This window comes from Mauremys reevesii, linkage group 16, assembly GCF_016161935.1.
Source record: "Mauremys reevesii isolate NIE-2019 linkage group 16, ASM1616193v1, whole genome shotgun sequence".
NCBI classification, from domain to species: Eukaryota; Metazoa; Chordata; order Testudines; family Geoemydidae; genus Mauremys; species Mauremys reevesii.
The window spans coordinates 9,120,365-9,145,267 of NC_052638.1; the positions used below are offsets into that span (position 1 = coordinate 9,120,365).

At 50.0% G+C, this 24,903-nt stretch overlaps 3 long non-coding RNA genes across 14 annotated transcripts in view; 2 read left to right on the forward strand and 1 right to left on the reverse strand.

Annotated features, from left to right (window-relative positions):
- The window catches only part of LOC120384378, a 57,929-nt gene extending 45,433 nt beyond the window's left edge, over positions 1-12,496 (reverse strand). Inside the window, exons 1-9 of one of the 11 annotated variants that reach the window (XR_005588789.1) lie at positions 11,934-12,092; positions 11,211-11,575; positions 11,031-11,110; positions 10,470-10,642; positions 10,112-10,201; positions 9,829-9,902; positions 9,481-9,596; positions 9,050-9,192; positions 8,475-8,826 (exon numbers count right to left, since the gene is read on the reverse strand). This is a non-coding gene — a long non-coding RNA (uncharacterized LOC120384378). Of the gene's footprint in view, positions 1-8,474; positions 8,827-9,035; positions 9,193-9,480; positions 9,597-9,828; positions 9,903-10,111; positions 10,202-10,469; positions 11,111-11,210; positions 11,576-11,727; positions 11,869-11,933; positions 12,094-12,344; positions 12,360-12,481 lie in introns of those variants that run through there. The other 10 variants (XR_005588782.1, XR_005588781.1, XR_005588785.1 and 7 more) reach the window with 10 other exon arrangements.
- Positions 1,154-9,955, forward strand: LOC120384401. Of its 2 annotated transcripts, none has more exons than XR_005588853.1 (3): positions 1,154-1,273; positions 2,583-3,016; positions 9,524-9,955. It is a non-coding gene; the product is annotated as an uncharacterized LOC120384401 (long non-coding RNA). The 2 variants fall into 2 exon arrangements; XR_005588854.1 differs by lacking the exon at positions 9,524-9,955 and adding an exon at positions 3,692-4,545.
- Positions 12,497-21,363: 8,867 nt separating the features above from the next.
- On the forward strand, positions 21,364-23,675 carry LOC120384400. Its single transcript, XR_005588852.1, has 2 exons — positions 21,364-21,496; positions 22,684-23,675. It is a non-coding gene; the product is annotated as an uncharacterized LOC120384400 (long non-coding RNA).
- The last annotated feature ends 1,228 nt before the right edge of the window (positions 23,676-24,903 follow it).

The following is a 24,903-nucleotide window of genomic DNA, read 5'->3' on the forward strand; positions in this document are numbered from 1 at the left end:
TGTAAGAGGTTGTGTCTGTCCGGACTGATCAGTGGAGCTGGTTGTGACTGTCACAGGTCAGCACTATCTGGTTGTGTCTGTGTGTTAATGAAGGGGCTGATTGATACCTGTCTATGGAGGAAGAGCCTGTTGGACCCACCAAGGATAAAGCAGTGCAGCTGGTCAGAGCAGCCAGTAGGGAAACGATGCTGCTGCTGGCAGAACTGGTGAAGAAATAGCATTCACCTTGACAGGGCTGTTGGGGGATTCAAATTCGGATCTGTTCACCTGCTGGGGGAAGGAGAGCAGCTGGTTCCGTCTGCCAGGATGGAAGCAAGGAAGTGAGTTGTACCTTCGCAGAGGAAAGCACTGGAGACTGGCAAATAGTGGGACACAGACTGTATCTCAGGGTGTGACTGGGGCAGGATGTGTAACCATAGCGACCAGTGGGTCCTTTCCCATCCTGGTCCTTGCTCGCACGCACAGAGTCAGACTGATCACCATGGTTGCGTCAGGAAGGAATTTTCCTCCAGGGCAGATTGGCCAGAGACCCTGGAGGCTTTTCGCCTTCCTCTGGGGCATCGAGCAGGGACCAGCCCTTAGGGCCATTTAGAAACAGACAATACAAAATAATAGAAAGTGAAATCTGTCACCTTTCATCATTGCCTCTGTGCTTCTTTAAAAAAAGCTGTTCTCCCCTCCCCCATACACATGACCCTTCCCCATCTCTCTGCACACGGGACCTTCCCTCCATGAGCAGAGTGTCACCCTCCCCCACCCCCTGCAATCCCTGCAGCTCTCCCCACTTGTCTCCCTTGTTTTCTCTCCCTGTATTTATTCTATTTCCTCTTCCATCCCCCCTTTCCTGGGGCTATTTCCATCAGATATTTTCTTGTTTTTGTGTTTTTCTTTTTTTTGCTGTCTTTTCTATCTTTTCTCTCCATTTACTTTTTGCAATGGGGTGGACTAGGCCCAGAGGGCCCCTGCTGGAGGCCTCAGGGTCCTGCCACATCCGTCCCAGGAAAGGAGCAGTGGAGCTAAGTCTTCCAAGCAGCCTAGAGAGACTGTACAGGACACGACCAATCAGGGAAAGGCTGCAGAAAGCAGCCAATCAGGGCGCAGGAGGGCCATATAAAAGGAGTTTCAGCTGCAGTGTCAGTCTGTTCCTGGCTGAAGCTAGAGGGGCTCTTGGCTGGCCAAAGGGAATGGCTGCACCATGGACAACTCAGTGCTGGTGGTCACTGAGGAAGAGCTCCTGGCTAGCTACTGGGTCTGAATGTAGAAGAGCCCTGAGGTAAGGGTGAAGTACTGGTGAAGGCTGGGGCTGTGGGGAAGTGGCCCAGAGAAGTATCTGTGGTGTGTGGCTGCTGTTCTTAGGATCCCTGGGGTGGGACCTGGAGTAGTGGGTGGTCCTGGGTCCTCTCCCCTCCCATAGGCCACTGGGGAACTGGGCTTACAGTTGAACTGTGATTGAGACACCCCCCCCCCAAGGGGGAACAGAACGGCTACGAGTCCCACCTGGGGCCAGAAGAGACCCAGTGGGTTAAAATGATTCCCTCCAGGGAGGGAGGACTTCCTGGGGGTGTGGTCTGATACTATTTGAAATCTGCAGACACACTTGACCAGGGGGTGCTCATGAGAGGTGGGTGGCCCCCCTGTTATACTTTCCCTTCCCTCTTTCCCTTGCTGGTCTCTGGTTGCCCCCCCCTTTTGGCCCAAAGCTTCCCAATCTCCTGCCCTGCTCCCTGGCTGTTTCTAATCAGCTCCAAGTGTTAACAAACAAGCAAAGTCTGATTCAGATACTGTAGGAAGGAGTCTTCTAAAAACACCTGTAGTAAAGGGATATTGACAAGCTCCCCACCAGGTGAAATGCCCCATGGTGCAGAGAGCTGGGCCAAGCCCTGTGCCCCAGGTGAACTTGCAAACCAGGGTTTAGCTCCCCACTGCTCACACACAGGCTGAGTTGTGCCCTGCACTGTAATGCAGAGGGGTGGCATTTCCCCTGGGTCTCTGTCACCCCCATCAGACCCTACTGCAGTCAAACCCAGCTCTGCCCCTCAGACCCACTCAGAGGAAAGCTGGGTGATTGTTCCCAGCTGTGATGGGGAAGGAGCACAGGGTAAAGTTCTAGCCCCACTGAAGTCAGTGGGGACGTTGCCATTGACTCCCATAGTGCTGGGATTTCACCCACAGCCTCGCTGATCACAGGTCAAACAGAAGCATGGACACTCCTCTCAGTTCAATGCACATGGGGGGTGTTTGTGTTAACCGAGAGATGAGCTGCTGTCGGAATGACCTGCAGCTGGGAATGCCGGCAAAGTCTGACTAGGGGACTGGATGGGGGAGTCAGCCAGGATCACATGACTGCAGGTGCTTGGAGAGACTCTCTATGGAGGTGGAGAGGGAGGCTGAGTAAGGTGCTTATCTAGGGGCGAGGTATCATGGTGGGAGGTAGGTTAGATCATGTCCAAATCCCACTGCCATTTGTCCTGCCTGCTCACTAATGTTCTCTGCCTGTTCCCATAAAGGTTCACAGGCAGCCTCTACCCATTCTTCTCCTAATTGTTTCTGTGTCACCAATTCGCCATTGTCTTCCTGCCCAGATTTTCCTTTCCGTACAGCCAATGGGAAAGTTATAAACAAGGGAATATTGCAGCAGGACCCCTGTGGAGAGTTGGCTGGATGTGACCGAGTGAGCATCGTATGAGTGCAAGGCAGCAAAAACCCCACCAACATCCCCAGCAGCTGTAGACAATAGACTACCCCAAACATGAGAAGTAGGGCATGGTCCTGTGGCTCTAGTTAACCACCGACCTTCTCAGAGGCTGCTGGTGGAGGGAGAGGTCTGGGGCCTATGTCAGACCCCACTCACACCACTGCTGGAAGCAAAAGCCGTGCTAAAGAGCTACAGATGGTACTAGCAGAGTGGCAGGAACTGTACTAAAGACAGCATCACATCAGTGTCTGGCCAAGTCACCCCTTGGAAAAGAACATGCTGACTTTGGGGAAGCTTGGTGACCTCATGAGGAAATAGACAGTAAGTACTGGGGGGGGGGGGTGATGATGATGATGATTAAATACTACTGCAGTCCTGTCTAAAAGAATTGCTCTGTTCTCTGGTTTCTGTGCCACACTCTTCCCCCTGCCCTCCCTCCCCCCAAAAATAAATCCTGTGGTGGTCAAAGTCACCCTGGCCCACCAGGCAGTCACTGGTGATGCTGGGAATTTTTCCACACAAAAAACTCTGCGGGAAAACTGTTTTTGTTCTTTCTGTTTGACACATTTAAGTGGACACTCTGACAAAAAGGAAACTTTTTCAAACAAGCAATGTTCTGTATGAAATGTCTTGATGGGGAAATGGGAGTGAGCTTTGAAATGCTGCAAGCTGAGGAGCTTGCAGTAGCTATGGCTATGTTTTAACAGGGGATGGCTTTAATTATGTCAATGATTAATAAGATCAGTACAGTATCCCTTGTGCTGTTGCATTTTACTTTTTTTATGCTGTTTCTCAATTTTTTAATTGTGATTGTCCAGCACAGTTTAGTACTAAAATTGGGGAATTTTCTCACTTGTGAGATTAAAAACACTGGTTGGCTGTTAAAATGCTCAGCAATGAAATAGTTAATGTAGACATTCTCAATTTGGTACAGAATTAACACTTCTGTTAAGATGCACTGAGCAGTTCACATCTCTGAGCTGTTTCTGCCTGCAGGCTCAGGATGACAGCTCTGCAGTAAGAAGGGCTTCTTTACAATAGCTGGAGACCCTGCTGGGAAGAGAAGTGACCCACTGAGCTGCCTTAAGGAGTCTTCAGTGGCTGGTCAAGCTGTGATCTCGGCTGCATGGCCCTTGCACGTGAACTTCCCTGGAGAGAACAGGAGCACTTGTGGCACCTTGGAGACTGGAGAGCGATTTCAAGGAAGATCATTTTGGGGAGAACCAAAGCAGAAACTTCCAGCTTCCAGGCTTCCCTCAGGGAAGGGTCTTGTCAATTCGTGTGAGCCCTTCCCCCACCTATCCCCGCTATAGTGATCTCAGCTGTACGGGTGCTGTGTCGGGGCCTCTCACCAGAGTTCACTTCCCTCCACTGCAGCTTCAGCCAAGACCCCCCTCAATGTTGCCTCTTGTTGGGAAGTCTCCTCCGTGCCCCCTCTTTGCAAAGCCCTCTGTGGAGAGGGTGACAGGACCCCTGAGCGGAGTTCTTGCCTCCAGGTAGGACCTTGTTCCCCTCAGTCTTGTTCTCTCCGTTCAGTGACATTATCTGACCAACTTGGGGCTCGTGTACAGTCCTGGTGAGGACCCAAAAGGTCATGGAGGGTTTCAGGTAGAAAGCTTGGGCAGTGAGTTCTCCAGCTGTACTTCCCCTGTCCGCTGCTCTTTCCCCTGTTCACCAATGGATGGTGGCAATGAGCCATGTAACATCTGTGGATCAGGCTGCCAGGCTCACACATTGCCTGGGCTGGTAGCTGTGAGCTCTGCTACCAGCTCCAGAGTTCCAGTACCATGGTGACTGACACTCGTAAAACACAGACAAGGTGGGTGAAGCAGGTAATCTCTTACTGAACCAGGTTTCCTGCTTTCAGGCGCCACAGAGCTCCTCAGGTCACAAGAAGCTCAAAAGCTTGTCTCTTCCACCATCAGAACTTGGTTCAGTAAAAGAGATTACCTCACGCATCTTCTGTGCCTCCTCCTGGGACCAACACAGCTACAACTCTCCTGAACTGGGCAAGTTAGATTCTGTTACAGTGGCTGGATTGGTACATAGAGGCTGAAAGAAAATTGTACAGGGACTTTGGGGCTAGACCTGGTCAGAAAATATTAAATATTTTCCACAAACTTTTAAAGGAATACATGATTTTCTGTGAATTCTTTGGGGTTTTTATTTAAAAAGTCCCTAAAAGTTTGACCAGCTCCACTGGAGATCAGAGTTCTCTCCTGCCTCATTTGAGCACTGGACCACTTGCAGCTTGGTGCTTGGTCTATTGTGAGGTCACAGGACCAGATCCACCAAGATATTTAGACTCCTAATTCCCAGTAATTTCCACAGGAGTTCAGGGCCTAAATACCTCTTGAGGCTACAGACTGTCCCACTCTGATTCTTCAGTCCTCCAAAATGCTCTGCCAAAACCAGGGTAGGAAAAATCTGCTATTTCAAGAGTGAAATACAAGCAAGAAAAACCTTGTCCCAGGTCACAAACCCTATTCTGTTCCCTTTTCAAGTGAGCTCACAATGCCCCAGCGATGTAGGACAGTGCAGTTAATCCTAGGTAACAGGCTGGGAAATGGACAGTGTTAAGGCTGATGGGAGAAAAGGACATTGTATCTCCAGTAACTTATCAGTATCTTAAAATGCAGGAGACTGGTTCCAGTGTCAGTCATGGGAGGCAGTGATCTGCCAGCAACAATTCTGCCTGTGGTCAAAGACAATGGCTATTAAATGCCCAGTGATGTTATGGGCTGAAGTGTCACCACTTTGAACCTGGAAACTGCTCCCCTCCCCTGTGGTTGTTACATCCCAGCAGCAATCACAGGCCAGGGGTTAACTGACTTGGGCTCTAAGGTTGGCCAGTCAGAAAGTGATGTGACTCCCCCCAGAAGCTATTGAAGGGAGGCTGACACAGCCCATGCAGGAGGGGAGTTTTAGCAATAAGCAGGCTGTGGAGCAGAGACCCTGGAGGACTTTGCAGCACAAATGACATTTGTGGCTGCTGCTGGTGGTACCTCTTGTGGGGGGAGAGGCAGAAGTGATGGGCTTTCCCTGTGCTGAATTCAGGAAGCAGCAGTGACTGGCCAATAAAAAGGGCTATTAGTTGAATTTCCAAAATAATGTCTCTGAAAAACCAGTTCTGTCCTGTCTCCAGAGGACCCTGCTTAATACGTCTGAAGTTTATTCAGGGCTCATGAAAAGGGGCTCCCTGACCCAGACGGAGCTCAGGGCTCTGTAGGGAGGAGGGTGTATGGGGACCCAGGTAGAACCTCCAGGGCCACGGTGAAAGCCGTGATCCTCTGCAGAACAGGAAATGGGACACCTGTTTTATGGTTCCCGTCCTGAGGACTGGAGATGCCCCAGAATGACTGGAGGCTGCAGGATGGGGTTACTGATGGTTCAGTGACAGAAGGAGCAGCTGTCGGCAGAACATCAGGCCACTGGGGAGGAGAGGGGTGGCCAGATCCTGATGGTCAGGAGCTTTAGGGAGAGTTAGAGACACTGTGCGGAGACCTGGAAACCCTGGAGAAGATGAAATTCTATAGACTGCCTGGCATTAAGGAGTGTGGGGCACTTGGGGAACATGGCTATATGTGACCATGGAGTCTGTTCTGGATTGGCAGTGAGAGCAGTCCAGAGAGGGCCCCTCACATAAGGGAAAGGCAGGTTTTTCTGAAGGGGGGTGTGTGTCACGCGGTGGCTGGCACCAGTAGGTCCCACACCCCTGTTGGACGAATGAAGGGGGCCAGGCAGCACCTGGGGCTCTCAGGGCCAGAGGGCAATTCCCGAGAGGGAGGGGCTGTGAGGAGGATGGGGAAGGAAATGGCAGGAAGCATCTGCCAGAGTCCCCTGAGATGCAGAAAGTGAGCTGAGAAACTGGCTTGATTAGTTCTAGTTTGGGACTAAAGTGTGTCAGAGCCTGGGTGTGGCAGTGAGCCCTTGGCAAGCTGGGGAGAAGCCCGGCCATGCAACGGTTCCTGCTTCCTTCTTTGGAAGGAGTCTCATGTATCCCTAGGCTGTGAGAGATGCTGCCTTCAGTCTGATCTCCCCTCCCCTGCCGGGGTCTCTTCATCACTCCCCCGACTCATGTGTCTCTGTCCCTCTGTCACTGGCCACATGGAACCAGTGGGAGCTGCGGGTGCCCAGCCTCTGTCTGTCCTGTGCCTTGGTGCCATCAGCCCCACTCTCTGGTGTCTGGTATTTGACCCTGGCTGACGCCTGGGGATGCAGTGTGTGTGGAAGCCGGATGCACAGTTAAGCTCTGCCCTTCTCCATGAAGGGAGACAGCAGACTTTGTTGTAGGTGGGGCTGTGATCACCAGCACTGCAGAATATGTCACATGTTGGGATCTGGGGATTTAACTGGTGGTTTTATACCCCTGCAGCCTGCTCCTCCTAGGCAGGGTGTGTACAGACCGTGGTGCAGTGTTCAGGCCAGGCTGGGATGGGCCGGAACCATCCCTCCACCCCTCTCCATGATCTTCTGGGGGGAAGGGTTACAAGAAAATAAAATCTTGATCTGACCTTCCTCCCCCAACCCTTGGTTTGTGTTCGTTTTGCCAAATAGAAGCTGAAAAGAGGAGATTGTTGCAAAACCAAGACCACGACCTTCCCCATTTTGTTCTTCTCTGGTGTTAGGTCCCTTCCTGCACCTCTGTTTGTGAGTGACACCAGTTCACGTGGTAGCTTTGCACAGGATATCGCATTCTCCCCAACTGCCTTCCCAAGGTACGAGTCACTTATATTGTCTTCAGCTTGGAGATGCTGTCTCCCTGCAGGGAGAATCGGGCCCCGGTGGCTTTCAGGCGGCTGGGTTTATAGAGGTTTGAGACCCCACAACAACGTTTTGGGCATTGCCCTGTGGTTTAGGTTCAGCGTGCGGCTGGGAAGCTGATTGGGGAGGGCCAGGAAGTGGATGCAGAAGTAACATGTTATTGGCCCCTCTCCCTCTTCTCATCCCCTCCAGCCACATGCTGCTAATACTGACCCTGTCCTGTGTCCCCTGGTCGTGCTCCCAGTCCCCTGAGGCAGATCATGGAGATCTGATTTCCCAGAATGTCTGCAATGAGATCTATGGATCCCATGCTGGGCAATACAGGGGGAATGAGCTCTTGCAGGCCAACCCGGCACCACCCTGAGAGGTCCCAGACTTGGAGGGCGGGTTAGAAGAGAAGAGGGCACAGCTGGAGCAGACTGCAGAGGACAGCTGAAGGCAAGAGCTTCCTGGATGCCTGATGGCCCCCTCTGGAGCGAGGGGCAGCCAGAGCAGAACCCACCCTGGGGGACTATTCGCTGCTAGCCTGTGAGCCCAGTTCAGGTGCCCAGGGAGTGGTGGCCCCACCATGCCAGTGGAACAGTTGCTCTGGGGTCACTGACTGCCCCTTTCAGAGCCATCTTTGAGGGGATCTTAGGTCCGGAGCAGCGGGGCAGAGCGCTTGGATGTGGCCGACCAAAAGCCTTGGCCTGGCCCCTCGGGGCATCCTGGGAGAGGAACATGGTAACAGTGCCGCTGTGCTTCCTGCTTTCCCCTCGACCGGTGCACCTGGCCATGTCCCCTCCCCATCCCTGGGGGCCGTGCACACGGCTTTTCCCTCTCTGGGACGGTGGGCGGGTCCCTCCTGTGCTGGGTCCCTGCTGGAGTGGGACAGTGACATGGGGGCCATGCTGGCACCGATGGGGGAGCAGTGCACCTGGGAGGGACTCTGCCCTGCTGCGGGGCTGGGAGCATGGGCATGGCAGAGGGGAATAGGACGGGTTTATAGAAAATTCAAAAAACAAAGGGAGACAAGTTCTCTTTGATGGATTTTATTATGTCTGTTCGTAAATGGTCCTAAGGGCTGGTCCCTGCTCGATGCCCCAGAGGAAGGCGAAAAACCTCCAGGGTCTCTGGCCAATCTGCCCTGGAGGAAAATTCCTTCCTGACCCCAAACATGGCGATCGGTTTCACCCTGTGCATGCGAGCCAGGACCACAGTGGGGAAAGGACCCGCTGGTCGCTATGGTTACATACCCTGTCCCAGGCCCCTCCAGGATAGTGTCTGTGTCCCAGCACTAACCCGTCTCCAGGGCTTTCTTCTTTACTTCCATCCCAGCAGCAACCTTTGAACATTGTGTCTTGAATATTGTCCACGCTGGCTCTTTCCTTCATCAAGCAAAACCAAAGCCACTGATGTCACTCAGAAGTGACAAGCAGGTTCACCACCTCCTAATAAAGACGAATCCCCTGACATCTGCCATCCCCCTCACATCCTCTTAGCTCCTGAGATGTGTGATCAGCTGTAACAAACCCTTTGGCACAACATAAGTTACAATCAGCACTACAAAATTGCTATGCTCATTTCTTAGACTTACCAAATGCTGCTTACCTCTCCTCAGAGCCAATCCTGTTGCTTTATTGAATGAAGGGTCTTTCATATTTTGAGATCCAATCGTCTTTTCAGGTGTTGGATCTGTTCAGCTCCATTCCTATTCCTTTGTACTCAAATCCTGAGCATCTGTAACTCTCCTCCTGAAAAGACAAATCCATTTGGTAATAAGAGAATCCTAAATGCTCATCTCCTTGTCAGTGATGGTCTGCTGCATTGTGGGTTTGAAACTTGAAGGTGATAAGTGAGTGTCTTCCCATTCTAGTCAAGGAAGGCAACTTTTTGCAGGTCTGGCAACATGCATTTGTTTGTTCTGCAGTAATATGACTGCTTATAATCCTCAATTCCCAGGAGATCAGATCAGCTGCATTTCTTTCACCTGAAGGGAAACCAGATCCATCAATTTCTCCATTATGAGGTGAGTTCCTTACCTCTTGGTAACAGTGACGAGTTTTGTTTGTTTCCTTTCTGTAGATATCCCAGATCTTCTAGCAACTTCCTGAAGATTTCACACCCTCAACGTTCAACTCATCTGCATTTCTCTCATCTGAAAGTATGAGGATCTATTAATTTCCACTTGAATGTTAAAGAAAGGTGCTTTTTTTTCTTACCAACTGATATGCCTGGTTCAGCTAGTCAGATTTGCATTAATCCCTTCTAGAACACAACAGCCCTCTGGTCTCCTTGCATCTGGAGATGCAATGTGGCCTATTTATTTGGTCTGCAAGTGTTGCTTTAGCACCAGATTCATTTAGAACCAGGGAAACTTAAATGCTTACCTCCATGTCTGTGATGTTCTGCTGACTTGATTCAGATTTGCGACTAGCTGAACTATTTGAAGTGGCTTTTTTGTCTGTGTTATTTCAAGGGAATAAAAAAAAAGCATTTTGTCACTGGAGTCCTCAATGGATTGAGCAGTTGGCAAGTCCATATTGCTTTATCTTGTGTCTGCTTTTGACACTCTCCCCATGACAAGTAAGGTCTTCCACAGTTTTTCTCCCTGAAAGCAAAATCCACACCACTTCATGTACACATGGATGTTTGGAGACTGGTATTTCTTACCTCCTTGCCCAGGACAGCCATGCCACTAAGCCTCACTTCTCCCTGGTAGGAATGACCACCTGGTCTCTTCATATCTCAGAAGAGCAAAACCTGCAATCAATGTTTGACAGAATTATTTATTACTACTTATTACCAGCTATGAAGAGTCATCAGTGGAGAAGGTTCCTTAGCATCCAGATCATTAGGCTTCTAGAGACCTTTCAGTGCTCACCTACTTGTCAGTCATGTTCCACCGCAAGGCTTTGATTCTTAGCGGTACAGCTAGCTACACTGGTTAAAACCTGAAGCTTATAAATGGCTGCTTGCCTTTTTCTGAACTAGAAGTAAAATGCTCTTCCCTCTGGCCAAGTATTGTTACCTGTCTGACTTCTTTTTTCTTAAATTCAGCAGCCTCTCATCCTCCCTTGAATCGTAAGACCTTCCTTTCACCTGAAAATAGAAACAGAGCCTTTCATTCCTGCCTCCATGCTGTGAGGAGGTGCGTTCCTTACCTCTTGATAGAAATGATCAGTTCCGCTTATTTCTTGACATCTGAAAAATAAGCAACAATGATCAATTAGGCACAAATAGAATCAGCTGGACAACTCCTCTCTGCAAATGCAAGAACAGGCTCAATGCTCATCTTCACACTCTGGTTAGTTGCACTTGTTCTTTGAAATAACTTCCCTGTTACATCCTTGTAGGAACAACCAATGGCCTTCTCTGGGAAGGAAAAAGGAGCAGAGATCATCATCATTGGGTAGAATTACTAACTACTTTGCTTTCATCTGAACAGGTAGCTCCCATTTTTATTGCTTTATTCAGTACAGCAACTTCTTGTGCTCTTTAGAGAGGAAGATTTCATCAGTTACCTTCCTTCCACCTGAATGGATGGCCAGAACCATTGACTATTACAATACACCATTCCCATATTTCTTACCTCCTTAAAAGGATGGATCAGCTAATTCCTTCCTGTAAACTACAGCCATGTGTCATCCTTGCATCTTGAAATATGACCTCCTGCAAAGATCAATGTTTGACAGACCATATTTTTGTCAGGCAACAAATGTAAATGAATTGTCATTGGATTCATTTTGTAATAGGGAATATAAATGCACACCTTCTGCGTGATGAATTGCTGGATTAGTTTCTCTTTCTCTCCATACAATCAGCTGTATTGTTAATCTGGTAGGTATAAGTGGTTTCCTTATTCTTGGCTAGAGCAAGTCAATACTTCTGTAACCTCTCAGAAGCTTTGGTTATGTATCTTGCTTTATTCTTATGAAACTGCTTGTAGCCTTTGACAGCAAAGGATAGGTTCACTTTCTTCACCTGAAAGTACACTGAGATTGGTTAGTTTCCACTCCATTGCTAGGAGAAGGTGCATTCCTTACCTCTTGATAGGAACAGGTTCTCTTACTACTTCTGACAGACAAGCTGCAGTGATCAAAGCAACAGAAAGAAGAGATTACGTTGCAGTTGGACCTGAAAGGTAAAAACCAAGCTGATGCCAGCTCTCAGCTAAGGCCAGTTGTAAACTTTCCTTTTTGAGTTGTACAAATACCTGCATTGTTAACCCCTGGTAGTTACAACTGGCTGCTTTGAGCTTATCCTGACAAAGGCAATTGCGATCCTACCTGATGCTAAAGAAATCCGTCTGGGGTTTTTACCCCCATCCATTTCTGTGCTTCTCCTTTCTCTTCTCTCTTTTTTCCTCTCTTCTCCCATTCCCCTTACTTCCCTGGTGTTTCTCACTAACTTCTTTGGTTTTCTCCCCCACCACACAACCTCTCCTTATCAATACTTCATCCCTCCCTCCCCGCCTTGTTTCCTTCTTCCTTACAAGAATACTTTCCTTCATCCTTCTGTGTCTCACGTTCCCTTCTTTAGCAATGGAAGCAGGTTGGTCCCAGAAGACCCTGCTCCATCACCCTGGTCCCTGTACTCAGACCCACAGGCAGCAGCCATGTGCTCTGGGCGACAGCCTGGTGTGAAATGCTGCATCCCCTGGGGGCTGACCCAACAATCTCTGCATCACAACAGAGTTGCGGGTCATCACCACCTTGTCATTTGAGCAAAGTGACCTGTCTCATGCCCCTCCCCCTCCAAGGGAGCTGTAGAGGGAAGGCTCTGGCTGCCTCTAAACTCTCAAATGAGTCAAATTACACTCCAGATCTGGAGTCACCAGCTGGGGCTGTTTGTGACAGTGAATTCCAGGGTCATGAATAGCTCCTTTCTCTTATGCAGCCCTCACCTATAGGGTGACCCGATATCCCTATAAAATTGGGACAATCCTGATTTTTGGGTCTTTTCTTATATAGGCTCCTATTTACCCCCCACTGCCACCCCCTGTCCGATTCTTCACACTTGATGTCTAGTCACCCTACTCACCTGTCTCCACCTCTGTCTAGGTCACCACGCCTACGGTGGAATGTTCCACTTCCATCACAATGGGCCAGTTCTCAGCAGTGCTGAGCTCCTGCATCTCCCTCTGAAACCAGTGGGAGCTGCAGGTGGGGTGACCAGATGTCCTGATTGTTGGGTCTTTTTCTTATATTGGCTCCTATTACCCACCCCACACACACACCCTGTCCTGATTTTTGTCACTTGCTGTCTGGTCATCCTAGCTGCAGGTGCCCAGCCTCTCTCAGGACTAACCCTGTTGGCTGCATTTCATGGCAGCTGGCCCTGCAGCCCTCAGTCAAACTGCCCAAAAGACAACAGACTCATTCGGCGCTTGGCCAGTTTTGTTGTTGACAAAGCACTTGTACTAGCACCCCCTAGACTCTGCATGGACACTAGGACATGTACGCCCATGAGAATGGACCAGCTCAGTCAGCAGCGGGACTTTCCACTGCCCCCTTGGCCAGATGTACCTTCTGTGACCCCTCTTTATACCCTGATACAAACAAGTTGTGTATCACCCCTCTCACGTGCTTAGTTACCACCCTACACCCTGGACCTGTTGGTTCTGACCCTAGGAGGGGTCAGTGTGTCCCTGTACCATCTCCGGGGAGTGTATTTATTCTATAACTCTGTAGCGAGATATTCTCGTACTACCCTTCTGGACTGTGTTTAGTGACTAGCTAGTGCCTAGTATTTATTAGGAGTGTCTCTGTTTTAGCAACACCTGCCCCATCCTTACCAAGTTCATGTACTGGACAGTGATGTTGTAAGCAGGGCCTGACTCTGGCTGATGTTTGGTTCAGGCCTCATCTAGTACCAGGCTCTGTGTTTCAGGCTCCTTCTGCTACAACCTCCATATCCAAACCACCCTAGGTTTGGCCTTGGTTTTCCCAGCAGATGAGTTTGTAAAACCAAGACCTGAACCATCTCCCCTTCTGTTCTGCTGTAGTGTTAGGGGCTCTGCAGCCTTGTTTGTGAGTGACCCCCCCACCACCCCACCCCTGTAACTTGAGTTGCCTTGAACTCCCTGATCTGTTGTTCACCCTGACCCCCAGGGCAGGAGCAACTCCCACGTGGAGACATTCTTGCCCTCCAGTTAGCATCAAGCCCCAACCCTGCTGGCCTGAAGCTTTCAGGAGGTTGGGCTTATAGAGTTTGCCAGTGAGCAAAGAGTCAAAGCTGCAAACTAATTCCAATGCAACAATTTGTACTTCACTGGGTGGTTTGGGTTCAGTCTGTGATGGTGTAAGAACAATGTCTGTGAGAAGTAGAGACGTGTCCACGGGAAGTGTAGATGAAATAGTTGTTTAGCCATGTTGTAGAGGGGAGGTTAATGAGAGCTAGAACTGAAGGGAAGGGAGAGGGAAAGACAAATCTCTCAATGGTCTCAGATTATCTCCCTCAGAAACATAATTCCATAAAACATAAGCAGGACAGAAGACAGAAGTTAGCAGAACACCACTTCTACTATTTCAGGATGTGCCCCAATGTTCCTTATGACCGATTTATGGAAATATTGGACACTGAGGTTGATGCATGGGGCATATTTATATCGTTACCAAAATCCTTCATGCAGAAAAGCAATGAGTCACTGGAAGACCTGATGACTGTTGCATGAACAAACTCCAGAAAGGAAGAGGGAAGACTGGTCAAAGGAAGGGGTGGATTAAAGGAGGAAAAAATAAAAATAACTCAATTTAAACTCATAAAGAAAAGAATAAAACACATTCAGAACGGTAACAGATTCTGATTCTAGCACTTGTGTCAGGTGTCAGCCTGTAACGGTTGAACTGCAGCCAGCAGCTCTTAACATCTTAGCTCTTCTCCCGTTCTCAGAGGCAGCTGGAGCTCAGGGAGATGAGAAAGGTGCAGAGGCTGAGCTCTGACATGGTGCTCAGTGGACTCACCCTCTAAGTCCCTTGTTACCTGGGGCTTACAACACTGGGCAGGTAGCAAATTGCTGGCATTGCCCAGGGATGGTCCCTTGGGTTCCAGTTCCTGTCCCAGACAGGTTCCTTGCTGTGATCCCCCCCTCACACACGTAGGTTTCTGGGTCAGTTGTTTGCTTTCTTCAGAGATGTGAAACCCTCTTCCAAATACTGAACAGCTGTGTCTTAAGTCCCTTTCACTCATCAGCTCCTTTTTCTCCAGTTCCATTATGTTTGTGCCATTCCACGTCTCTGGTGTTTGGGTTTTCCAGGGTCCTGAATCTCCACTCCCTGGTGAGATCTGACCCTTCCGAATCCCTGATCTTGGCTGGGCTCTGATTTAACATGAGGTCTGTAATGTCTGAATCCTGACGGAGACAGCAAGGAGAGGAAAGGGTGAACAGGCTTCCTTGGGATGGAGGGGAAGTACCAGACCCTCTCCAAAGGTGCGGGGGTAGGGGCAGGTGAGCTATCCATTCTAGGAAGAGAGGTTGAAATCTGAGCATCACAGGGAAGGACACTATTGCCAACCCTTGATTTAAAAAAAAATGATGAATCCACCTCCCCAAAATCATGCAACCAGGAGGGCTAGAAACCGTTTTTTGTAAACAAAAGCACAGATTTGCATGTAATCCTGTGACTCTAGGGACTGGGCCTCTCACTTCATCCTGTTTGAGCTCCTTCCCATTCATGGGGAGGACCAGCACTAGCTCCCGTGAGCTGCACCCTGTCCCAGCTGGCTGCAGGATGAACTCAAACAATGGTTTTAGTTAGTTTCACTTGCAGCCTGAGGTGTACGTACCTGCAAGGCTGTCATCCATCCTTTACACCTTAAAAGAAAAGCAGTGGCCCCCTTAATCTCTCTGCCGCTGCCTTCCCTGGGCATCAGTTCAAATGCCTGTAGTTACTGATTCACACGTTGTGATTCCCGCCGGGATGCTTTACCTTTGTTCGCTGTTGGTTTCCTCAAAGTAAAATGGATCATTCAGAGTGAAACACTCTCTGGGTTTTGAAAAAGTGACCCAGTCCAGTGTGCAGGACCCAGAGCGGGAACTCGAGTGGCTCAGAGAGCCTGGGTATGTGCTAGAAACTTGCAGACAAAACATTGTTTCTGTAACAATTTCCCTCGCACTCTCCCCTCTCCCTCTGTGTGTTACTGGCGCATTGCACGTACCTTCTGCAGTAGGGACAGAGGATGTTAATGTATCCCTCTGTCATCAGCCCTTTGAACTCTCCCCCCTCAGAGAGCTGCACAGATACTACTTCAAACTGGATTCTCCAGGGGCTAATAGACAAAGAGTTTTTGGAGAAATAGCCTGGTTTTAAACTGGCTCAGGGCCTTCTTCCAGGCAATGGGCAGGACCCCGGATTCACAGAGGGCCCCCAGCCCCGGGGGAAGGGTGGGAAGGACAGGGGGCTTGTCCAGACCTGAAGCTGTGATGAACAAAGAAATCCCTGGGGTGGGGCCAGAGCCCATGTTAGGGTTGGGTGATCGCTGGGAAGCTCATTACCACCTGTGTTGGTTCTTTCATTGTTTTTAATGGGGTTTTCCCTGGAGTGTTTTTATGTAAGAAGAAATAGACCTTTGACAGCGCTTTGCTAGTGAACAGTGAACCCCTCCAGGCTCGGTTCACTCTCACCCACCAGCATCCAAAGTGAGGCCCAGCTGAATCCACAAATACGCCCAGCTACTCATAAATAGACACAGGGCGGCACCCGCATATCCCTGTCCCAGCCTTGCACCCCAGAGCTGTGCATCGTGTACTGCTCAGGGCCCCAACACCCGCGAAGGGTGTCAACTCATTAAACATCCGTCGTTCCACCAAGGGGTGATGAACATGCCCCAGCCTTTAACGGGCGTAGAGATCCCCTGAACACTCCAGCCCAAAGCCAACTGGCCTAGATAAACAATGAAACAAGCTTATTAACCAGCAAGAGATTTTAAGTGAGAGAGGCATAAAAGTCAGCACTGGTTAGAAAAGAAAAGATTGTGGTTGTATCCTAACTCCTAAACGTTACCAAGCTGAATAAGCTCTCTCTCCCCGAAACTTTCCACAGGCCATACTGACTGGGAGGCTTTCCAGCCAAGACTCCTTCCTCCCCCACCTCCTCCCACACACACTTCAATGATGGTTCTTTGTCTTTCACACACTCTTGCCACCATGTGTTGAGATGGGGAGGCCAGGATGTGGGGAAGCCATTGCCTCTTATTTTATACCCTCCTCCTTTCTGTGAGGATGACCTGCACCCCAGCAAGGGGAGGAGACAATCAGCCTGTGGTTTATGGGAGATTTGAAGCATCTTCCAGGTGAACTGTCAATCTTTTGTTCACACTGTCTTTGTATGTGAGGGATGATCTGCAAATCTTTTGTTTACAGTCCCTACTGCTGGCAAATAGGTAATCGTTTTCTAACAGCTGTGGTCAGTCCTTTGTTGACACTGGGGAGCTAGTCTGTGGGTGTTCCCCAGAATTACAACATGTTTCAGTAACAAACATAAAGCACAAGTTGTACAATGCCGTAGCCAATACCGACGCTCACATTTTAACAGGACAATTATGCTCAGCAGATTGGAGTTTTCAACTGATCCCTCACAAGGCACACTTTGTACAAAATATCAGAACCCTATAAACGTGGTGAACATGGGGTATAGGGTCTCACCCACAGGCAGTGGTGCATAGTAACTCAGAAGTCTAGCAATTACACCTATTAACGTCCTCTGAAAGGAGCAGGGCTTTTTGCCACCCCAAGCGGCGGGGGAAGCCGCGATCACAATCGGTGGCACTTGGGCAGCTCAGCCGCGCCGCTTTCTTCTTTGGCGGCAATTTGGCGGCAGGTCCTTCCCTCGGAGAGGGACCAAGGGACCCGCTGCCGAAGAGCCCGACATGCCGCCCCTTCCCCATGGCCGCCCCAAGCACCTGCTTGCTGAGCTGGGGCCTGAAGCCTACCCTGAAAGGAGGCGAGCAGGTCTCCTTGGCCAACCTGTCTGTGGTGGGAAATATAGTGAAGGCAGGAAATTGCACAGCCTGGAACTACCCTGGTCAGAGGGGAGAGGGCTGCAGTCTCCGCCCAAGAGGTGACACTGGGGAGCTGGCAGCCTGGGAACAGGTGCCCTTGCTGGCCACTGAAGTCTAGGTGCAGTTGCCCAAACTGTGACTGTGCAGATGTTGTTGGTTGTTCTCAGGAGTAAAGTAACCCCAGGCTGGGGCCACATTTATCAATAGTTCCCTTTCCTAGCCGGCAAAATAACCCCCACCCCCAAGTTCAGTCTGTTGCAGAATTTGCTAGTGTCACAGGAAGCAGGCTCCAAATGTTCATGAAACACCCCCATTCAGGAAGATGTTCCTCAATGAATTGATTCAGGGGGCCTCTCCCCTTCAGTGTTACACTGAAAAAGTCTTTTGTTTCTATTCCCAGGTAGGATGATCCCTTGTCTGTTGCAAGGTTCCTTTTTTACTGCCAACTGGTTTCGATGGTTTGCAGTTGTCTCAGAGGGTTTGCCATTGAAAGTCTTGGGATGCGACTAGACAACTGAGCCTGACATTACGTCATTGGCTAACCAGGGAGAGGCCAATCACTTGAGATGAGCTATCATCAGCAGGACTAAAAAAACTTTTGAAGTGATAATCAAGATGGCCCATAGAAGATGTGACGATACTTAACATGGGGAAATAGATTCAATTAGTCATCCCAGGAAACCTGCCTTGCATGCTGCAGGGCCCTTCTCTCCACCTAGCCAGCAGGGGCACCATTTCAGATTTTGGTAGGTGGGGGCAACTTGAATTGTGATTCCAGAGGCTACTTAGGCACTCTAATTCCTATATAAAAGAAAGGAAATGAAATAAATATTAGACCCACTCAGCTCTAATACTAACATGTTATGACATCTTGTGGCAAGTCACTTAAGGAGACAGGTTAGGTTTAAAATTTTAATGTATGTTCGTACTTTGTTATTAACTCTGTGGAGTGAGCGACCCCGTCAGGACTCCTGGGCTCTATCTCAGCTCTGGGAGGGGAGTGGAATCTAGTGGGGGCAGCTACACCTGGATTCTATATAAAAACGGCCACACTGGGTCAAACCAAAGGTTCCATCTAGCCCAGTGTCCTGTCCTCCAACAGTGATCAATGCCAGGTGCCCCAGAGGAATGAACAGAACAGGTGACCCAGTGATCCATCCCCTGTCACCCACTCCCAGCTTCTGGCAAACAGAGGCTGGGGCCATGCAGAACATGGGGTTGCATCCTGCCCACCCTGGCTAATAGCCATTGATGGACCTGTCCTCCAGGAACTTCTCTAGTTCTTTTTTGAACCTTGGTATAGTTTTGGCCTTCACAACATCCTCTGGCACAGAGTTCCACAGGTTGACTATGAAGCAATACTTTGTTTTGTTTGTTTTAAATCTGCTGCCTATTAATTTCATTGGGTGGCCCCTAGTTCCTATGTTATCTGAAGAAATAAATAACATTTCCTTATTCAATGTTCATGATTTTCAACCCCCCAAGCTGAAAAGTCCCAGTCTTTTTAATCTTTCCTCATGGGGAAGGTGTTCCATACCCCTAATCATTTCTGTTGCCCTTTCCAAATCTAATATGTCTTTTTTGAGCTGGCGTGACCAAATGCACACAGTATTCAAGATGTGGACAGACCATCCACATTTAGAGTGAGGCAATATGATATTTTCTGTCTTATTATCTATCCCTTTCTTAATAATTCCCAATATTCTGTTAGCTTTTTGGATTGCTGCTGCACACTGAATGGATGTTTTCAGAGAACTATCCACAATGACTCCACGATCTCTTTCTTGAGTGGTAACAGCTAATTTAGACCCCATCGTTTTGTATTTAGAGTTGGGATTATATTTTCCAATGTGCATTACTTTGCATTTGCCAACATTGAATTTCATCTGCTATTAGGGTGACCAGATGTCCCGATTTTATAAGGACAGTCACGATTTTGGGGTCTTTTTCTTATAGAGGCTCCTATTGCCCTCCACCCCCATCTCGATTTTTCACACTTGCTGCCTGGTCACCCTATGTAAGAGGTTGTGTCTGGCCGGACTGATCAGTGGAGCTGGTTGTGACTGTCACAGGTCAGCACTATCTGGTTGTGTCTGTGTGTTAATGAAGGGGCTGATTGATACCTGTCTATGGAGGAAGAGCCTGTTGGACCCACCAAGGATAAAGCAGTGCAGCTGGTCAGAGCAGCCAGTAGGGAAACGATGCTGCTGCTGGCAGAACTGGTGAAGAAATAGCATTCACCTTGACAGGGCTGTTGGGGGATTCAAATTCGGATCTGTTCACCTGCTGGGGGAAGGAGAGCAGCTGGTTCTGTCTGCCAGGATGGAAGCAAGGACGTGAGTTGTACCTTCTCAGAGGAAAGCACTGGAGATTGGCAAATAGTGGGACACAGACTGTATCTCAGGGTGTGACTGGGGCAGGTGTGTAACCATAGCGACCAGTGGGTCCTTTCCCATCCTGGTCCTTGCTCGCATGCACAGGGCCAAACTGATCGCCATGGTTGGGGTCAGGAAGGAATTTTCCTCCAGGGCAGATTGGCCAGAGACCCTGGAGGCAGGGCCGGCTCCAGCAAGCTGGAGCAAGCTGGTGCTTGGGGCGGAATATTCTATGGGGCAGCATTCCGCCCAATCCTAGGGCAGCACGGCCATTTTTTTTTTCGTTTTTGGGTTTTTTTGGTTTGCCGCTCCGGCCGCCCTGTAGGGGGTGGCAGTGCGGAGGAGGGGAGCGCCCTGCAGCAAACTGGGCAGGGCAGCCCCTGTTCTTCCCTCTCCGCCGACTGGAGTGGAGTGGAGCCCTCCCGGCAGGCGGCACAGTGATCGGGACCGCGGGACAAGCGCCCTGCTGAAGCCCTGGCTGCCCCCCGGCTCCCTCCCCTTCCTCCCCGCTAGACTGGGTGCAGCACAGGGAGTCCCCCTGCACCCTGGCTCCGGCTGCCCGGCAGGGTTTTTTTTTGTTGTTTTTCCCCCCTGATTTGCCGCTCCGGCCATGCCCCAGGTTTTTTGTTTTGTTTTCTTTCCCTGCTTTGCCACTCCGGCTGTGCTGCAGGTCCCTCCTCCCTACCCCCGCTTTGCTGCTCCAGCCCCGCCACAGGTTTTTCTTTTGTTTTTTTTTTTTCCCCCTCCTGCTTTGCCGCTCCGGCCATGCCCCAGGTTTTTTTGTTTTGTTTTGTTTTGTTTTCTTTCCCTGCTTTGGCACTCCAGCTGCGCTGCAGGTCCCTCCCCTCCACTGCTCCTCCCCGCCCCCCCACACACACTTCTTTTTTTTTTTTGCTTGGGGTGGCAAAAAAGCCAGAGCCAGCCCTGCCTGGATGTTTTTCGCCTTCCTCTGGGGCATCGAGCAGGGACCAGCCCTTAGAGCCACTTAGAAACAGACAATAAAAAACAATAGAAAGTGAAATCTGTCACCTTTCATCATTGCCTCTGTGCTTCTTTAAAAAAAAGCTGTTCTCCCCTCCCCCATACACATGACCCTTCCCCATCTCTCTGCACATGGGACCTTCCCTCCATGAGCAGTGGGTCACCCTCCCCCACCCCTTGCAATCATCACAGCTCTCCCAACTTGTTTCCCTTGGTTTCTCTCCCTGTATTTATTCTATTTCCTCTTCCAACCCCCTTTTTTGGGGCTATTTCCATCAGATCTTTTCTCGTCTTTTATGTTTTTCTTTTTTCTGCTGTCTTTGCTATCTTTTCTCTCCATTTACTTCCTGCAATGGGGCGGACTGGGCCCAGAGGCCCCCTGCTGCAGGCCTCAGGGTCCTGCCACATCCATCCCAGGAAAGGAGCGGCGGAGCTAAGTCTTCTGAGCAGCCTAGAGAGACCATACAGGGTGTGACCAATCAGGGAATGGCTGCAGTAAGCAGCCAATCAGTGCTCAGGAGGGGCATATAAAAGGAGTTTCAGCTGCAGTGTCAGTCTGTTTCTTGCTACAGTTAGAGGAGTGTAGAGGGGATCTTGACTGGCCAAAGGGAATGGCTGCACTATAGACAACTCAGTGCTGGCTGGCAGTGAGGAAGAGCTGCTGGCTAGCTACTGGGTCTGAACCTAGAAGACCCCTGAGGTAAGGGTGAAGTACTGGTGAAGGCTGGGGCTGTGGAGAAGTGGCCCAGGAAAGTTTCTGTGGTGTGTGGCTGCTGTTGTTAGGAACCCAGGGGTGGGATCTGGAGTAGTAGGTGGGCCTGGGTCCCCTCCCTTCCCATAGACCACTGGGGAATGAGGCTTGCAATTAAACTGTGATTGACACCTCTGCCCCCCCAGAAGAGGAACAGAACTGCTAAGAGGCCTAGCTGGGGCCAGAAGAGACCCAGTGGGTTAAAATGATTCCCTCCAGGGAGGGAGGACTTCCTTGGGGTCTGGCCTGATGCTATTTGAAACCTGCAGACACACTTGACCAGGGGGTGCTCATGAGAGGTGGGTGCCCCCCTGTTATACTTTCCCTTCCCTCTTTCCCTTGCTGGTCTCTGGTTGTCTCCCCTTCTGCCCTGCTCCCTAGCTGTTTCTAATCAGTTCCAGGTGGTAACAAAGAAGCAAAGTCTGATTCAGATACTGTAGGAAGGAGTCTTCTAAAAACACCTGTAGTAAAGGGATATTGACAAGCTCCCCACCAGGTGAAATGCCCCATGGTGCAGAGAGCTGGGCCAAGCCCTGTGCCCCAGGTAAACTTGCAGAGCAGGGTTTAGCTCCTCACTGTTCACACACAAGCTGAGTTGTGCCCTGCACTGTAATGCAGAGAGGTGGCATTTCCCCTGGGTCTCTGTCACCCCCATCAGACCCTACTGCAGTCAAACCCAGCCCTGCCCCTCAGACCCACTCAGAGGAAAGCTGGGTGAATGTGCCCAGCTGTGATGGGGAAGGAGCACAGGGTAAAGTTCTAGCCCCACTGAACTCAGTGGGACGTTGCCATTGACTCCCATAGTGCTGGGATTTCACCCACAGCCTCGCTGATCACAGGTCAGACAGAAGCATGGACACTCCTCTCAGCCCAATGCACATTTGTGTTAACCAAGGGATGAGCTGCTGTCGGAATGACCTGCAGCTGGGAACGCCGGCAAAGTCTGACTAGGGGACTGGATGGGGCAGTCAGCCAGGATCACATGACTGCAGGTGCTATGGAGGTGGAGAGGGAGGTTGAGTCAGGCACTTATCTAGGGGCAGGGTATCATGGTGGGAGGTAGGTTAGATCATGTCCAAATCCCACTGCCATTTGTCCTGCCTGCTCAGTAATGTTCTCTGCCTGTTCCCATAAAGGTTCAGAGGCAGCCTCTACCCGTTCTTCTCCTAGTTGTTGCTGTGTCACCAATTCCCCATTGTCTTCCTGCCCAGATTTTTCTTTCCTTACAGCCAAGGGGAAAGCTATAAACAAGGGAATATTGCAGCAGGACCCCTGTGGAGAGTTGGCTGGATGTGACCTAGTGAGCATCGTATGAGTGCAAGGCAGCAAAAACCCCACCAACATCCCCAGCAGCTGTAGACAATAGACTACCCCGAACATGAGAAGTAGGGCATGGTTCTCAGAGGCTGCTGGTGCTGGGTCCTATGTCAGACCCCGCTCACACCACTGCTGGAAGCAAAAACTGTGCTGAAGGGCTACAGACGGTAGTAGCAGAGTGGCAGGAGCTGTACTAAAGACAGCATCAGATCAGTGTCTGGCCAAGTCACCCCTTGGAAAAGAACATACTGACTTTGGGGAAGCTTGGTGACCTGATGGGAAAATGGGACAATAAGTGTGTGGGGGGGAGGGGTGATGATGATTAAATACTACTGCAGTCCTGTCTAAAAGAATTGCTCCGTTCTCTGGCTTCCATGCCACTCTCTTTCCCCTGCCCCCCCCCCCCCCAAATAAATCCTGTGGTGGTCGAAGTCACCCTGGCCCACCAGGCAGTCACTGGTGATGCTGGGAATTTTTCCACACAAAAAACTCTGCGGAAAACTGTTTTTGTTCTTTCTGTTTGACACATTTTTAAGTGGACACTCTGACAAAAAGGCAACTTTTTCAAACAAGCAATGTTCTGTGTGAAATGTCTTGATGGGGAAATGTGAGTGAGCTTTGAAATGCTGCAAGCTGAGGAGCTTGCAGTAGCTATGGCTGTTTTAACAGGGGATGGCTTTAATTATGTCAATGATTAATAAGATCAGTACAGTATCCCTTGTGCTGTTGCATTTTACTGTTTTTATGCTGTTTCTCAATTTTTTAATTGTGATTGTCCAGCACAGTTGAGTACTAAAAATGCAAATGAAAATTGGGGAATTTTCTCACTTGTTCCCACTTGTAAGATAAAAACACTGGCTGTTAAAATGCTCAGCAATGAAATAGTTAACGTAGACATTCTCAATTTGGTGCAGAATTAAAACTTCTGTTAAGATGCACTGAGCAGTTCACATCTCTGAGCTGTGTCTGCCTGCAGGCTCAGGATGACAGCTCTGCAGTAAGAAGGGCTTCTTTACAATAGCTGGAGTCGCTGCTGGGAAGAGCAGTGACCCACCAAGCTGCCTTAAGGAGTCTTCAGTGGCTGGTCAAGCTGTGATCTCGGCTGCGTGGCCCTTGCACGTGAGAACTTCCCTGGAGAGAACAGAAGCACTTGTGGCACCTTGGAGACTGGAGAGCGATTTCAAGGAAGTTCATTTTGGGGAGAACCAAAGCAGAAACTTCCAGCTTCCAGGCTTCCCTCAGGGAAGGGTCTTGTCAATTCTTGTGAGCCCCTCCCCCACCTATCCCCGCTAGAGTGATCTCAGCTGTACGGGTGCTGTGTCGGGGCCCCTCATCAGAGTTCACTTCCCTCCACTGCAGCTTCAGCCAAGACCCCCCTCAATGCCGCCTCTTGCTGGGAAGTCTCCTCCGTGCCCCCTCTTGGCAAAGCCCTCTGTGGAGAGGGTGAGAGGACCCCTGAGCGGAGTTCTTGCCACCAGGTAGGAGCCTTGTTCCCCTCAGTCTTGTTCTCTCCGTTCAGTCCATTATGTGACCAACTTGGGGCTCGTGTACAGTCCTGGTGAGGACCCAAAATGTCAGGGAGGGTTTCAGGTAGAAAGCTTGGGCAATGAGTTCTCCAGCTGTACGTCCCCTGTTTGCTGACAGAGGGCGGCAGAGTTCCTTCTCTGAGCAGTTTCTGTCTATGGTGTTCTGGGTAAACAGCTGGTGGAGCAGCTGTTGGCTGCTCTTTCCCCTCTTCACCAATGGATGGTGGCAATGAGCCACATAACATCTGCGTGTCAGGCTGCCAGGCTCACACAATGCCTGGGCTGTGAGCTGTGAGCTCTGCTACCAGCTCCAGAGTTCCAGTGCCATGGTGACTGACACTCGTAAAACACAGACAAGGTGGGTGAGGCAGGTAATCTCTTACTGAACCAGGTTTGCTGCTTTCAGACGCCACAGAGCTCCTCAGGTCACAAGAAGCTCAAAAGCTTGTCTCTTCCACCATCAGAACTTGGTCCAGTAAAAGAGATTACCTCAGAATCTTGTCTGTGTCTTCT